At 31.1% G+C, this 15,448-nt stretch overlaps 1 long non-coding RNA gene across 12 annotated transcripts; it reads left to right on the top strand.

Moving 5' to 3' along the window:
- Positions 1 to 1,101: 1,101 nt before the first annotated feature.
- Positions 1,102 to 6,669, top strand: LOC123898996. Of its 12 annotated transcripts, XR_006805479.1 has the most exons (12): positions 1,102 to 1,406; positions 1,620 to 1,633; positions 1,973 to 2,030; positions 2,119 to 2,219; positions 2,707 to 2,760; positions 2,848 to 2,905; positions 3,364 to 3,430; positions 3,521 to 3,580; positions 3,705 to 3,810; positions 4,576 to 4,676; positions 5,082 to 5,204; positions 6,324 to 6,669. It is a non-coding gene; the product is annotated as an uncharacterized LOC123898996 (long non-coding RNA). The 12 variants fall into 12 exon arrangements; XR_006805488.1 differs by having other exon boundaries at positions 1,982 to 2,030; positions 2,127 to 2,219; positions 3,521 to 3,810; XR_006805482.1 differs by having other exon boundaries at positions 1,982 to 2,030; positions 3,521 to 3,810.
- The last annotated feature ends 8,779 nt before the right edge of the window (positions 6,670 to 15,448 follow it).

Genomic DNA, 15,448 nt, shown 5'->3' with positions numbered 1-15,448 from the left:
GAGTGAAGCAAGTAAACTAAGGAGGGTGTATTGGATTGAGAGTTTATGAGACAATTTTGGTAAAAAAAGTCTTGATGATTTTATGAGATTTTGTTGGACTATATTGATTTTGTGAGATTTTAAAGACTTTTTTACAAAGACTTTTTTACAAAGACTTTTTTACAATCAAGATTTTTAACACATGATTTGAATGGATTTTGAGAGATTTTTTCAAAAGACTTTTTTACAATCAAGATTTCATAACATTTTATATATTAGGAAACTTTTGTATATTAGAAAAATTTTAATAAAAAAAATTATATTTTTTTAGGAATCCAAAGATTTTTAAAAAAAACCTTACATTTTTTTTTACGTATATGTTTCTTTTTTTTTTTGTACATTTTTACGTATATGTTTCTAATCACCAATAAAAAGGTTATCACCACCACCATCATTGATGGAAAATAGGAACAGATGAATGTGTGACGAAAAAAATTTGTTTGCCGTTGTAATTAATCAAAACTTTGTAAAAAAGATGTAGAATTTGTAAAAATATTTTTTGCAAAAAAACATATTTGATAGGTAAAGAAGAAGAAGAAGAAAACCGGTATAATGATGATGAAAGTAAAAAGTCTCGAAGAGTTTGAAAAATTCTCAAGGCTTTTGGGGAGATTGTTGAAAAAGTGAACAAAGAAAAGAAGAAAAAACCGGGTACAATGATGATGAACTGTGAAAGTAATAAAGAAGAAGAAGAAATTTTATACGGATGAAAGTAAAAAGTCTTTGAGAGTTCAAAAAAGTCTCAAGGCTTTTGGTAAGATTGTTGAAAAAGTCTGTCAAGTGTATTTTCAACTAAAAAGTCTCTCAAAATCCATTCCAAACAAGAATCCATCAAAATCGGTAGACTTTTGAATACCAATAGACATTTTAAAAGTAGGAACAAATCTCAATTGAATACCAACAGATTTTGTTGCCCTGAAAAAAAAATCTTATTTGTCTTGATTGAATACCACAAGATTTATTTAACTTTTTTAAAAGTCTTGATTGAATACCTCAAGATTTTTTTGTCATAAAAAAGTCTTTTAAAATCCTATGAAATCCTAATCCAATACACCCACTAAGTGAATGAGGACAGAGGTTCAGCCCACAGATTCATCTATCTATTCCCCAATCTTATACCCTCAACATTCTCAAACTCTTTCTCTCTCCCTTTCCATCTTGTCCTTCACAATCACAACAACAACCACCGCCACCACCACCACCACCACCTGTGAGGGAGTGGCCGAGAGAGAAGATTTTCCGGCGGGAGACAAAGAGTTCCGCCCGAGGAAGAGAGTGTTCCGACCGAGATAAAGAGTTCCGGTGGCATTTCGCGGTAACACGGCGGTGACGGCAGTGACGGAGCTTCTTTCTCCTTCTTTTCTCTGGTTCGATCTTACTTTCTATACTCTGTTTATTTGCTTTTTTTTTTCTGTTGCTTTTTTTTGTTGGTGAGGATGGTTGAAGATTGGAGGTGGTGGTGATGTGTGGTGGTTAGGGTGGATGGTGATGTATCTCGAAATTCATCTTCTTGATTTCATCTTTCTCAATTTGTGAATATTCATCTCTCTAATTGGCTTTCTGTGTTGGTTTTTTTGCAGGCTCTATAAAAGAGGTAGGTAGTTTCAATTTTTGGGTTCTCAATCTTAGGTTTGGTTTATGTTTTTCTGTTTCTTTGCTGGTTTTTCTTCTATTTTTCCTGTATCATTCTTGCTGATTTGTTCATCTTCTTTTCAATTTTTCACTATTTTCGGTTTTCCATGCATGAAAAGTATAGATCTTGATTTTAATTTGATTGTACTCACGATTTGTGGAAATACTTTAGTTTATGATTTTATGCAATGTTCTAATATATATGGTTATTGTATTAATTTTGTGTGTTGATTTTGAGGTTGGATTGTTTGTGTTGTCTGTCATGTTAGTAATTTTGTGTGTTGATGTTGTATTATTAAAGTTTTTGCAGGACTATTAGGAGGTGGAAAATGCAGGATGCCAAGAACTGCTATACTTAGGTATAGATTTCCTAAACACTGCATCTCTCTTTAAATAATCACTTGATGTTGTTAATTGGACATGATATCCTTACCTCATTTTTTTTAGGTTTTTAGAAAGAACTGCACAAGACTTGCTTCATGCAGCATTTTGCAGATAAAGGATGGATTTTGATTTAGCTTGAAGGTTTTGATCATCTGTTATAAGAGGTAGTTTCTCTTCTTGCATCTTTTACATTATGATCTTTTTTTTTTTATTTGCGAATTTAATTAGCATTTAGCACATGTATTATATGTTCTTAATGTTCCTGAGTTTTCATCTATTTGATGTGAATTGCAATCAATTATAGTTATATCGAGACAATTGATACATAGGAATTACCTAAAACACATATCCAACACATAACAATTCTAAGAGAAAAAAGCCTAGGATTAAAAAAAAAAGGCACTAAGCAGCCATAGACACTGAAGCTATGCAGATAAATTTGGAACCCATGTTGGTGAATCATAATTGCTACTTTTAGGGGAGGGGGATAGATATTTATGGCTACTACTATTTTATAGGGATGGCTACATTATCATGGCTACTTTTTAGGAAGTATTGATCATCCAATCCTATATTTTTGCTTTGTCAGATACTATCTGATAATATCTAGCTGAGTGTGATTATGAATATTTGCCTTTTTTTTTTGTGCAGCTCTTGGTCCATCTCCAAGAAAAATTTACTTTCTCCATGAAAAATGAAAATCAGGTCAACTTTAGTTTTATTACTCGTGTAATATTGGTTTTGCTTACTAAGATTTCCTATTTTCACTTATTATGCTCTTTGAATTTTCAGGATATTGATGCCACACAGGAGTTGGAAGTTTGCAGAATATGAATTCTAAGTTGCTTAGGTAGACAGTTGGCTTATATCATTATTAATAATAATATTGAGCCCATTTTTTTATTCTCTATAAACCATTTATATATAAATAATTTGTATATTATTCTTTAGAGACTCTTAAAAAAGGTATAAACCATGGTTGCAAAAGCATTTTCGAAACTATGCATGTTAAAATAGTTTTTCGTTAATTCATTAATAGGATTGAAAAAAGCATAGCCATCATACATTATGCTTTCCTTTTATTAAAGATGATGGCTATGATGGCTATGATGTGAATGTGAAAAACTTAACATGTGACTGTTTGGAATTAAAATCCGATTTTGTGTCTTTAATTTCTTTTTGCATATCAGGATTATGTGACAATGGATTGTGGTGATAGTGATGCTATAATTGTACCCCCAAAAACTATATTGCAGTAGACTGGTGACAAATTTCTTCCTTTCTTTTTCCTGTGGTTGGTTGTTACAGGAAAGCAGATAAATTACAGACAGAACTTGGAAAATATTTGAACTACAATAAAGTGAAGTCTAATTCTGTAAGTATTTATAATGAAATATTGCAGTCCTCATGAACACATTTGCTGAGCCTTTCTTTTGTCATGTTTAATCACTTTTCATCCGCTCAGATTCTGCGTTCTTCATTCGAGCATCCTGATGAACTTCTGACAACAGATAATCTTTCCTTGGTGAGTTAAGATACCAACACATTTTTAACTTATCACATGCTTGGCCTGTCTTACATATATCAGTGCCGTTTACGGAAATGCGTTTGTTTGCTGATATCATGTATTTTTTGGTGGCTATCTTGAGGCTTTAAGCTCAGGTGTTTTGACAACATTATTGGTGTGCTGCTGCTGATGCGGGTGCTGAGCAATTGGCCATTTGTTTTGGTGCAATGATGATGTTTTAAATTGAGGTTTGTTAATTTTAATGTTATTAGTCTTGGTGTTTCTTCCGTTTTTTGCCGTGGCTTTGTAAGAACTTGCTTTAATCTTTACGCATCTTGCGTGTGTACTAGAGCTTTTAACATATTTTGTCTTTTGAAAAATGGAGTGGTTGAGCTGTGATACAGAAAGGAGTTTGAGAAATATAGGGTTCAAACTTTGGATATTAATACTAACAACTATCTTTTGCTTATAAAAATAATACATATGATATTATTAAAAACATTGTCTTCAATCATAACTACTTAAGTTACTTAAAAATATAGTTGGTTGTGATTTTGACACATATGGAATTCTAAAGTAATTCTAAGCATAGATTCATGACCAATGCGAAAAATCAAGCGAAATAGTGTATTAGTTTGTGATTTTTGAGGCCAAAATGATTTTGTCGAAATCCTCCGTTTGAGCTTTAATGGAGGTCCCGTTTCTGCAAATGGCGTGACTGCGTGAGGTTAATAAAACTATGTTTATTGAAAATGTATGCAAATATAATTAGATATATCCATTATCCACCTCCTGAAACAATTTATGGATATGTTTTAAAAAGATACTTAATGGATTAACATGGACTCGTGGTTTCTGCCTTTGGATTCAAGCCAATCTTCCTGATAACTTACCTTTAAATATTGAAGCTATAGCTCATTCGTTCATATTAGCGCTAATTGTTTTACGCATGAAGGTAGTTTTCCGTGCACATTCACATTGTGTTAGACTGTAATTTTTTTCCTAACGTGCAGGTCACTCACTTTCTGAAGCGAGAAATGAAAGAATTGTTTATTGCACGATTATTTGGACCGGCTGGTTTTGTGAAACCCGTTCTGATTCTGTGGTTATGAAGGTTATGGCTGGTTTTTCATTTTTCAACCGGTCTTTAATTTATGATTTCTATGTTGAAATTTTCATACCTTAGTTATGTTCTATTGTTGGAAACTATGTGTACAGGGTCTTATTATATAAATCCTTGATGAGAATCTCAATGGCTCAATGGTTAAATTAGTTTTCATTTTGTTGTTGATTGAGTTTTGTGGCTGCTACATTACTTGATTGTCTTATGTATTTGAACATCCCGTGTTGCTATCTTAATTTATTTGTGTTTTAAAAGTTTTAAGTTCCATTCATTTTTAGTAAATTTGCTTTGTCAATGAGTTAAGCGAAATACACTGTCACATAGCCTTCCATATTTCATCTTTGTGCTTGTGGTTTTTTGTTGTCTTAAAACTTTTTTTTGCCTCATTATTATCAGATTGAGTGAATGGTGGTACTTTCATTGTGCTATCAACAGTTTTAACAATATTATTAATGGAAGATAACTGGAATGAGAATACTATTAGGATGCCTCACAGATTCAAGAGTGGATTTAGAGAAGGTATTGTTTTCTTTAACCTTTATTTTTAGTATTTGATTTTACTAGAATGAACCCCTTTTCATTTTTTTGGGTTTTCATAATTTTTTATTTATTTATTTGTTTGTGATTTTGTGAGTTTTTTTTGTTATTATTGTGATATCATAATTGCCAGTTTTCTATAACTAAGCTTTGAAATGAGAAAGATTATTACAAAACCACTTCTAGAAGAGTGTAGGGAGAAAGGCAAGGGACATAGAACCCCATAAATTTCATGAACATAAAAAAAACGTTGGCTAATAATTCATGCAATATATTATATCATTTGAGCTCTTTACTTAACAAGTTTATCACATTCTTGTGGTTACATATTGTTTGCATAGCTTTGATTCCTTTTTATCAAACATGGATGCTAACATCTTTCATGTTGCAATGTATCCATGGTTTGCATTAGGACATCTTACCTCATACCTTCATATATCCAACAAACTAGCCGAGTGCGGCCACAAGGTTTCATTTCTCATATCCAGAAACACTATATCCAAATTGGAGCATTTGAATCTCCACCCAAATCTCATCTCCTTCATTCCAATCACCATACCACATGTCGATGGCCTCCCTCTCTGTTCTGAAACAACTGCATAACTTCCTTTCGCATTGCATTCCCTTCTCATGACTGCAATGGACCTCACGGAGCCTATCATTGAAGATTGTTTAACGAAGCTCAGACCCCATGTGATCTTACTTTTTGTGTTTTTCTAAACCATCATTTGTATGCCATTAGTGAAAGAATTAGTGATAACTGATAATTTTTTAGCTTATTTATTCAGGTATAACAAAATTACTTCATTTTAGAAACCAAAAATGTTAGCTTATTAAGTTTGCTTATTTAGAGGTTTTCTCCATGGTGTATATATTATGCATCGGACTCCAACGTTATTACTCAACACTTTCCAAGCTTTACGACTTTTATCAAGTTGGCTTATTTATAGGTGTTTGTCATTAGAGCATTAAAAGCTTGCTTATACTAAGGACTAAGTGTTGGTGTGTGTATATATACATGTTTCTTTTTTCTGAACCTTATACTAATCATCTTTTATGACACTATGTATTTGATTAATTTTGTTTTCGTGTGCAAAACAGACTCTTCCATGGCGTGGGTTTTGTCAAAGTTCATTTAGAGAGCAAGTTATCATCTGATGTTAGTGGATGGGTTGATTTTTGTAGAACACATAGATTGGTTGAAGGGATACCAGTTAAATTTATAGCCAACGAGCCCCTTGACAACTAGGTTATTTATGTTAAGGTTGCTGCTGTGCAGCAAGTGATAGACGAAAAGTTTGTTCCTTTTGTGGTCATGGCACAATTCTTTGCGGTCACACCATATTTGAACTGTTCGGAATTGTGTTGTCTTCTTTGATTCACATGTATGAATTCATGGTTTATCATGTGAATTTTGATGGTAGTATCATATTTTATTTTGATAGTAGTGTTGAATGGTTAAGCTATATACTTGGTTAAACTTTAGGAATTTAGAAGATAGAAGCAACTCATATGAGCAACTTCATTCTATAACTAATACTTTTAAATCTCATTTCCATTTATTTTAAAATAAATTTCTATGATTCAATTTATATTTCAAGTTTTAAACTTGATGTTTTAAACAATATCATATTTCCAATTGTTGGACTCAAAAGTGTCATGGTGAAGTTAATTTAAGAAAGAAGATGGAATGATTTGCTGTTTTTTTTTTTTTTACAAAAGATAAAACCAGCACTTAAATCTCGGAAAAATTATCAATTTCTACCTAGCACTTAAATATTAGGCTTTAATAACAGGTTTTGAGTTTTTAAGATAATCGTGAAAAACTACGGGTTTAATAGAGATGCTTGAAGTATAAGTATAGATGGCGTGAGGAGATTAAGTATCCTATCTCTAATCCTTGGAGACATTTATTGGATAAGAGTGGTCTTGATTGTGGGGTTGGTTAATCTACTTTGCCTCTTCCTCGATCAAAATCATATGTTCATTGTTTGATCAAAGAATTAACATGATCCCATATTATTTTTCTATACTTTATCTTAACTACCATATTTTTGCATACTTCATATTAATATCCATATGCTTATGACTAACTCCCTTATCTCATATCAACAATGATTGCATATAGATGTCTATGACTAACCCCCTTGGCTCATATCAACCATGACTGACATATAGATGCATATGAATAATCCCCTTGGCTCATATTAATCATGATTGATATATATTGGGCGTTTCACAAAACCCGTGCAACGCACGGGCAACCTACTAGTTTTTAAAATGGTTGTGTGTAATATCTTTTTACATTCTTATGAGTTATTAATGTAGTTTGCGTGTTTGAGTGTGTAGGTTATTGATAGTGATTAATCTTTCGTCTAAAAAGTTTCACAACAATTGATTCAAGAGAAATGCTATTCACAAACTTTCAAACAAACTATTTTCATCACACTCCCATCCAAGAGAAAAACCTATAACATACTACTCAAACCTCTCACCACTAGACCAAACATAGTGGCTTAGTATTGCATGCACTTTCTGGATCTATGTTGGCAGCCTTCACCATAGTTTAGAAACAATCATCTTCCGTCGATCGTAGATTGTAATTTCTTTTTGTATTGATTTGTTTTGGAGTTGGTAGAATGTAGAAAAACCCTCAAATTTGCACTATTTAGTTCCTATTAATTAAATTCACTTATAAAAATAGAATCGCCATTAAAACCTCTTACATAAATCGGTGGTATATGATTAAGAAAAATTAAACTCTATCCATGACCAAATCACAGGTTTCAGCAATTCAAATATGAGGTCCGATGGTTGTGGCCATTGTTGGATACCTGACGCAAATGCAAGTTTAGTTTAATAAGAAATAAAAAATTGTTAATATAAAATAAAAATTAAAAAGGCAAAACTTGCATAGTCGGTTAACAAGAAATTGAAAAAGTGGGTGCGTGGCATCATGGATGGGAATGTGTTAAAAGAGTTTGTTTGAAAGTTTGTTGATAGCATTTCTCTTGATTCAAATGGTATAAGAGAATGTGCAATGAGATTTTGTATTTATATTTCAATTATTCATATTTCACTGCACTTGCAGAGCGATCATCAAGTTGTTGATGTTTTAGGGTCATGTGCAATGAGGGTCACGTGCAGTGAGGTTTCGTGTTCTTATAAGTGTATGAATATTCGTTTCACTAAGACCATCTGCTATAATTGATGTTGATGTCGTAGGATCTTTTCGTTTCACTAATACCATCTGCTATAATTGATGTTGATGTCGTAGGGTCAAGTGCAGTGAAGTACCTTGTTCATACGTCAATTACAAATGTCAAACTCAGGTCTCAAAACATATATATATTAGTTCTTAAAGGATTTTTTTTTTTTTTTGCTTATATACAAGACTAGAGGGAGTACAAGAGTAGGCTCACAACATAACAGTGAATTATCATTCGATTCATATATCAAGTTCGTTTATATTGACAGTGCATTACTTATTTTTGGCAAAACTCTCAATTATTTGCACCTTTTTTCCTCTTGGATGGTTAGGATCGACTATATTTTGACAATGCATTACTTATTTTTGGCAAAACTCTGAATAAAAAAAAAGTCTTCTTGGTATGCTTGTTCAAAAAAAAAAAAATTCTTGATATGTGTGTTTTTCTTAATGTGTTTCTTAAATATATGACCGTAGTGAGTAATTTTTATTTTTTAGCAACATGACTCTATATATTCCACAATTAATATTTATCTGTTCAATACTTGGAATGGCATGGCAAGAGTTGAGATCCTCTCCATTTTCTATCATTTCCATTTCTTTCATTGCCAAAGTTTTTAAATATTTTTGGGTGTATAAAAAGTATTTGGACCCACTTAATATCATATTTTTGTATTTATATTCCCAAAACTATATAATAATGAAAGAAATGAAAAGAATGAGAAATAGAGAGAATCCTAACTCGCATGGCAACGGAATGAAAGTGCTCGACAGTTTTAATCAAAAAAAGAAAAAAGTGCTTGACAGCAATGCCCCAAGACAAGTAACCGCCCAAATGAAAACCACCACAGAGATTAGAGGATAGTCAGATACAATTGTGCAGATACACTTTTTATTTCTAGTATATATTTGAGCTCTAAGATTTGGGCTCTAAGATTATTTTTTGCCTAGGACGTAGATTTAGAGTTTATTGTTTAAAGTTTAGCAATGCACATTTTTAGTATTAATATTAAGGTCTTTCTTACCGTAAAAAAAAATTAAGGTCTTTCTTATTTGTATCAAGCATTTTCATCTCACCTAAATTTACTTTATAAAATAAGAGTGAATGCGAATATGGTAAATTCAAAGTATTTAATTTAATTATATTTAGGTGTAAATTGGATATTCTTCGTGCACAACTGTAGAGACCAATTTCTCAAATTTTATAAAATATAAATATATGATAAATTCTCAGGGCCGGCCCAACATATTCTGATGCCTAAAGCAAATTATTATATGAGGCCTTTTTTTAAATTAATAATAATATTTTATAAAAAAATAAATTAATGATTATATTTTATAAAAGAGAGCTGGTAAATAGTTCGAAAAACATTTTCACCATTTTTGACGAACTGCAAGCTTCTGCACTCTCTTTTGTTATTTTAAAGAGGAGATTAAATTAATCAAATAAAAAATGCATGCCCTCCAATAATTCTAGTGTCTCATGCCATTTTTTGAAGATAAAGTTGAAACATCAGGAAAAAACTACGGTATTTCAAATCAACCTATTTACCTTTTATGAACTGTTTTGATAAATCTGGTGAAGAAAAGCTAAGGAGAGATACATTTTATTACATTTGGGTGCATATTATAACGGTAATGATAAAGTAGCAAATCCTTCAAAAATAGTTCATAATAATAAAGTAGTAAAAAATTGCCATGAGTATGAACTGAACGCATGATATGTTGATGCAATTGGGAAAATATTGCCGCTCGGCTGCACTACAATTGTTTACAATGCTTTATAACGTACTCCCTCCGTCCCAAAATAATTGTCATATTTTACAACTGCACACTTGCCGATGCACAATTTTGATCATTAATATCTTTAGTTGTGTATTACTAAAAATTATGAAAAATTGATATTTTGATAGTACTCATCGAGACAAATCTAACAAGATCTCATATGCTAATATTTATCTTTATACATTAGTAAAAAAATATGGTCAAAGTAGCTTGCATGAATAGTGCACAAAGTCAAATTGCGACAATTATTTAGAGACGGAGTAACATATATATACAAAATATGGGGCCTAATTTCTAGACCCAAATTGCCCAATAATTTTGGGGCCTAAAGCCCTACTTTTGTTGGCTTTGGGCTTGGGCCGGCCCCTGTAAATTCTCCCTTAAATGTTTAATGTTGTTGCATTCGCAAGAAAAGGATTGAGACCTTGTTTAGGGTGGGAGACCATGATAGGTCTCCTATGGTGGGTGAGTTAGAGAAGTTATTTTAAATCGTTAGATATTAAAGTTTCATGAATATTATCATACGCTGACATTTTAATTCATTTTCACTTTTCCAATCCTCTCTTCTTTCTTTCTTTTTCTTTTTCGTTGTTGTTTTTTTTTTTTTTTTTTTTTATATTTCTCCTCTGATCTCATCCAACTTTAACTTAGTCACTTAGATCAATCATAGGGCGGGTGAGCCTCACTATCATGGTTCAAATCAACAACACGAACCATGATTTTATATATGTGAGATCTTATGTTGAATATCATAATTGTAATTTGTGATGTATTTGGGTTATCAACACCAAGCTTCTCCTTTGCTTTCTTAATACCTGAAGCAACTCTCTTTCACATTTTCTTCCAAAAACACAAGTTTCTCGTGAAATTTAATTTGGTACTTAATGGGTGAGGTTAAATAATTTTGTGCAATGTTTGAATCAATTTATTAACTTTGGAGATTAGTTTTAAAGAATTAATTTTGTGCAATGTTTGAATCAATTTATTGAACCAAACAAAACCTTTTCAACTCTCTTTGTAGAACCGTCACATATTCATTCTTGTGTTTCATGTTTCATCGTAATAAATAGCATAGCCGTTCATAAATACCTTAAAACTTACATATAAGATTAAAAAAAAATCATCTGTTGAATTATTTTGGAGTATTTTTGTTATCAAGTTGTCTAGTGGCAATAATTTTACTCCTAAAGGTGAATAACGGTAAAATTTCGAATTTAAAAATCCCAAAAATAATTTTAAAATTAAACACAATACAACTAAAGTTGTCTTATATAATCATTTTTCTAGCAGATTAAATAGATCCTAAAATATCATTTTTAAATGGTTGAGATACTACTCTCTCTTGTTCTTATTACTATGAAAAGAATTACTTTTAAAATGGTTGAATTATTCTCGGGCGCGTCGTTCTTTTCTACAGCTCATTTGGCTTGCTTGTGTTTGGGTTGTGTGGACGGAGAGAAATCACCGATTGTTCAGAGGCTCAACAGATATGCCCCATATTTTATTGGACAAGATCAAGCTGTTTTCATTTAGGTGGTTGAAGTCGACGAGTATTACGTTAGCTTTAAACTACCATAGCTGGTGGTCTAATCCTCGACTTTGTTTGGGCATTGTTTGAATGTTGTATATGTTTTTTGATTGTTTTTGACTCTTCTTGTAAATTTTTGTAGTCTACCTTGGTACATCTTGTGCCAGGGGATTGATTTGGTTAATATATCTCATTTTGATTTGTTTAAAAAAAATAATTAATGTATATAATTTTATGTTTTAGAAAAAAAAAAAATACCAACATTTTACATAAGGACTTAACTACGAGAATAATCAAAATGCTAACACGTGTAATAAAAACAATATTAAGAAATTAAATAATAAAAATATTCATGTTAGAAATTGTCTATTTACTTTTAAAAATTTAAAATATTTTTATCTCGGTGATGAACATGATTATATTAATTATATTTTTTTAATTTATTTATCCTTTGGTCGGCGGATCCATTTACGTCATTGATTCTTCCGTATCTCCAAATCATCCCGTCGAACTTTTTAAAATTAAATTGGTTAACCAACAAAGATTTTAATATTGTTTTTTCGAGAGTAAGATTTTAAAATAGAGTAGTAGGAGTACTTTTAAACAATATAACGTTTTTTTACTTTATCACTCACGAGTAACAAATTCTTAAGTGGAGTTTAAGTTACCAATAAAATTCAGACCATTTTTGAAGTTGCTTGTTTATTTATATTTCAAAAAAAGTTTTCAATACTGTCAACATTTTTTTAATTAAAATTAAGCAATTTTAATGTACCAAAAAAAATTAAGCAATTTTAAAGAAGAATAAAAATGAGTAATTTTCTCATATAAAGCACTTTTATGAATGAATTTCTCATAAAGCACTTTTACAACTAACACATATGTTATGTGGATTTTCTCACACAAAGACGATTATTTATTTGGAAGAAGACGTTTGTTGTGGAATGTTATGCTATTTTAGAGAATTATTTTTTGCATGTAATTAATTTTTGGAAGTGACACTTTGATCTTTATGAAAGCTATTCAGTCAACAAAATTTATTATTTTCCATCTAAGAAGGAACAATCAAGAGAGTTGAAGCAAAATGAGGTAATTTTGAATAGTTTTATTTCGTTGGAAGTGTCAATATTTACATGGAGCTTAATTAAAAATAAATTATTAACAAAGGATAACTTTGTGAGAGGGGAATATCTCATTTGAAAATCTACTTTGCTCAAGAAACTGTGGGACTAATGAAAACATCCAACCATTTATTTTTTAAATGCGATGTTTTTTGTACCCTTTTGAGGGCGGTTGCAAATTACTAAGTGTTGCAAATTACTTAGCGTGTGTTTGGTTCTGCGGCGGAGAGAATTGATTTTGGCAGAATTGATTCTGTAAAATTGATTCTGGCCAAAATTGATTTTAAGCTGAAGTGGTTTATGTTTGGATATATTCATGAAAAAGTGAGTTGAACAAAAAATTTGAGTGTAAAAATCAATTCTAGAATCAGAAGCTACGATTTCTAGCTTCAAGTAGAATCAATTCTGGAGGCAGAATCAATTCTACTTTTCAGAAACCAAACAAGTCAGAATCAATTCTACACGTCCAGAATCAATTCTGGATGCTCCAGAATTAAAACCAAACATAGTCTAAGGCTTATTGTTAGCTTATTCGAAAAGAACAACATAATAATTTTTTTGCTCAAAAAGAAAATGTCTATGGATTTGATTATTGATAAGGTGAACACCCTTGTTTGTTGGTGGTTAAATACCAAGAAAAAATAGTTTAGCCATGATTTCAATTTTTGGTGGTTTAAACTTTTATCTTGTTAAAAGTTGGAATCACATGATTTGATTGTTATGTCAATGGATGGATTTGATTATTGATAGGGTGAACACCCTTTGTTTCTTACTGATTACCCTAATTTAAATGTAGATTACACCAATTTTCGTTATATTGAATATGATATGATTTACTTGACTTATCGTAATTTATCTTTTTTAGTAAGAAAATTTAGGATGAGGGAATAATGCCTCAGTCCAATACAAATAAGATCTTATGGCTCAAAAAACACTTACAAATGTGATTACATTTACCTCCCTCCAAGACATTAACGAGACTTTGACTTACCATAATTTAAATATAGACTAACAACATAGAGCACTCACGTCCATCAAACTCATTTGAGGTCTTTATATGGACCCCACTTAAATTTTATATTACTTGACACTTCCTAATTATTTAAACAACTCGGTCACATTTTCTAAATATTCATTCAACTCATCAAATACTTTAAAATGGGTCTCACTTACCCCACAATATTTCCCACATTTATGTTAATTGTGCACTTAAGAATAGTTGTTCAAGGGAAATTAAAAATTCTCTCATTTTGCGTATGTGTTTTTTATAAGCAATGTTAGACCATCTTCAATGGTGTAGTACCTATTAGGTACTCATGGTACTTATTAGGTACTATCATTTGAGTACAAAGCATTTTAGTACCAAATAGGTACCACTTCTCAAATAAGCACCCTCTCTCTCGTAGTATCTAATAGAATTTGTGGGACCTCTTTATAAAGATGTAGAGTTATTGATGAGATGTGTAGTTATTTGTGGGACCGGTTTAGAATTTTTTAAGAGGTGCTGGGTTGGAGTGATTGAGTGCTTATTAGGTACTATTATTAAAAATTTATAAATGAGTGATGTGTACACGCGGGATCCACTTAGGTACCCAAAATTGGATTTCTCCATTGTGGATGCTCTTAGTTTTTAGTATTACAATGTTATGATAGTTTTTTCTTCTTTGTCAGGACTTGAATCTCGGACCTCCTACTCATTAATTTTTAGCTCAATTAGCTTAACCAGTTAAACTACTCATCCCACGTTTTCGTTTTGTGTGTTTAATTTTCCCCTCTTTTTCTCCACGTTCAAACAAAAGTATGTCATTCTTATGAACAAAACAAAACCAAACCAATCTACTAGTAAAAACTTAGCCACTAAACTAACTCTGTCTTATTAGTAGATACAAAACACAAGAATTTAGATTATCTAAAATAACTAAAATGTAAAGTGGAGAAATAAAAAATTGTCATTTTAATAAACTTATAACCGGCTATGATCTACCTACAATGTTTAGATGCATCAATTTTACAATGTATCTAAAAAGTGAAATATTTCTTATATATAAAACCGGAGGAAATATATTCCTAAAAACAATAATTAATATTATTTATTTTACACCTAATATACTTACAACGTACTCCCTCTGATCTTAATATAAGAGGAAATTTACATTTTAGATTCATTAAAAATCTAATATATCTAGTCTAAATTATAGGTCAAATACATTAGATTCTCAATAAATCTAAAATGTGAATTTCCTTTTATATTAAGGACTAGAGAGAGTAGTATTCTCTCGTCTTTATTATAAAAAAAATGTTTATTTTGTAGATTAATAAAATATTTAATGCATCTAAACCATATTATGAATTAACATTCTATTCTATGAATCTAGAAAGTAAATTTTTTCCTATAATAATAATCGGAGCTATCAATCAAGACATGCAAGTTTGCAACAACACAAATCCAATCGAAGCTATTATTGGTGGAAAAATGGAAAGCCATAGATGATTCCCAGCACATGAGGTCACGGGGCAATAAAGGGCCCATTTCAATAAGGACGTGTATGGCTAGGATTGCTGCCTACAAATCTAATTTCGAGGA

The sequence above is a fragment of the Trifolium pratense genome, linkage group LG7 (genome assembly GCF_020283565.1).
Source record: "Trifolium pratense cultivar HEN17-A07 linkage group LG7, ARS_RC_1.1, whole genome shotgun sequence".
NCBI classification, from domain to species: Eukaryota; Viridiplantae; Streptophyta; class Magnoliopsida; order Fabales; family Fabaceae; genus Trifolium; species Trifolium pratense.
Note: the sequence above shows the minus strand (reverse complement) of the source record. Positions and strands in the feature narration are given on the sequence as shown.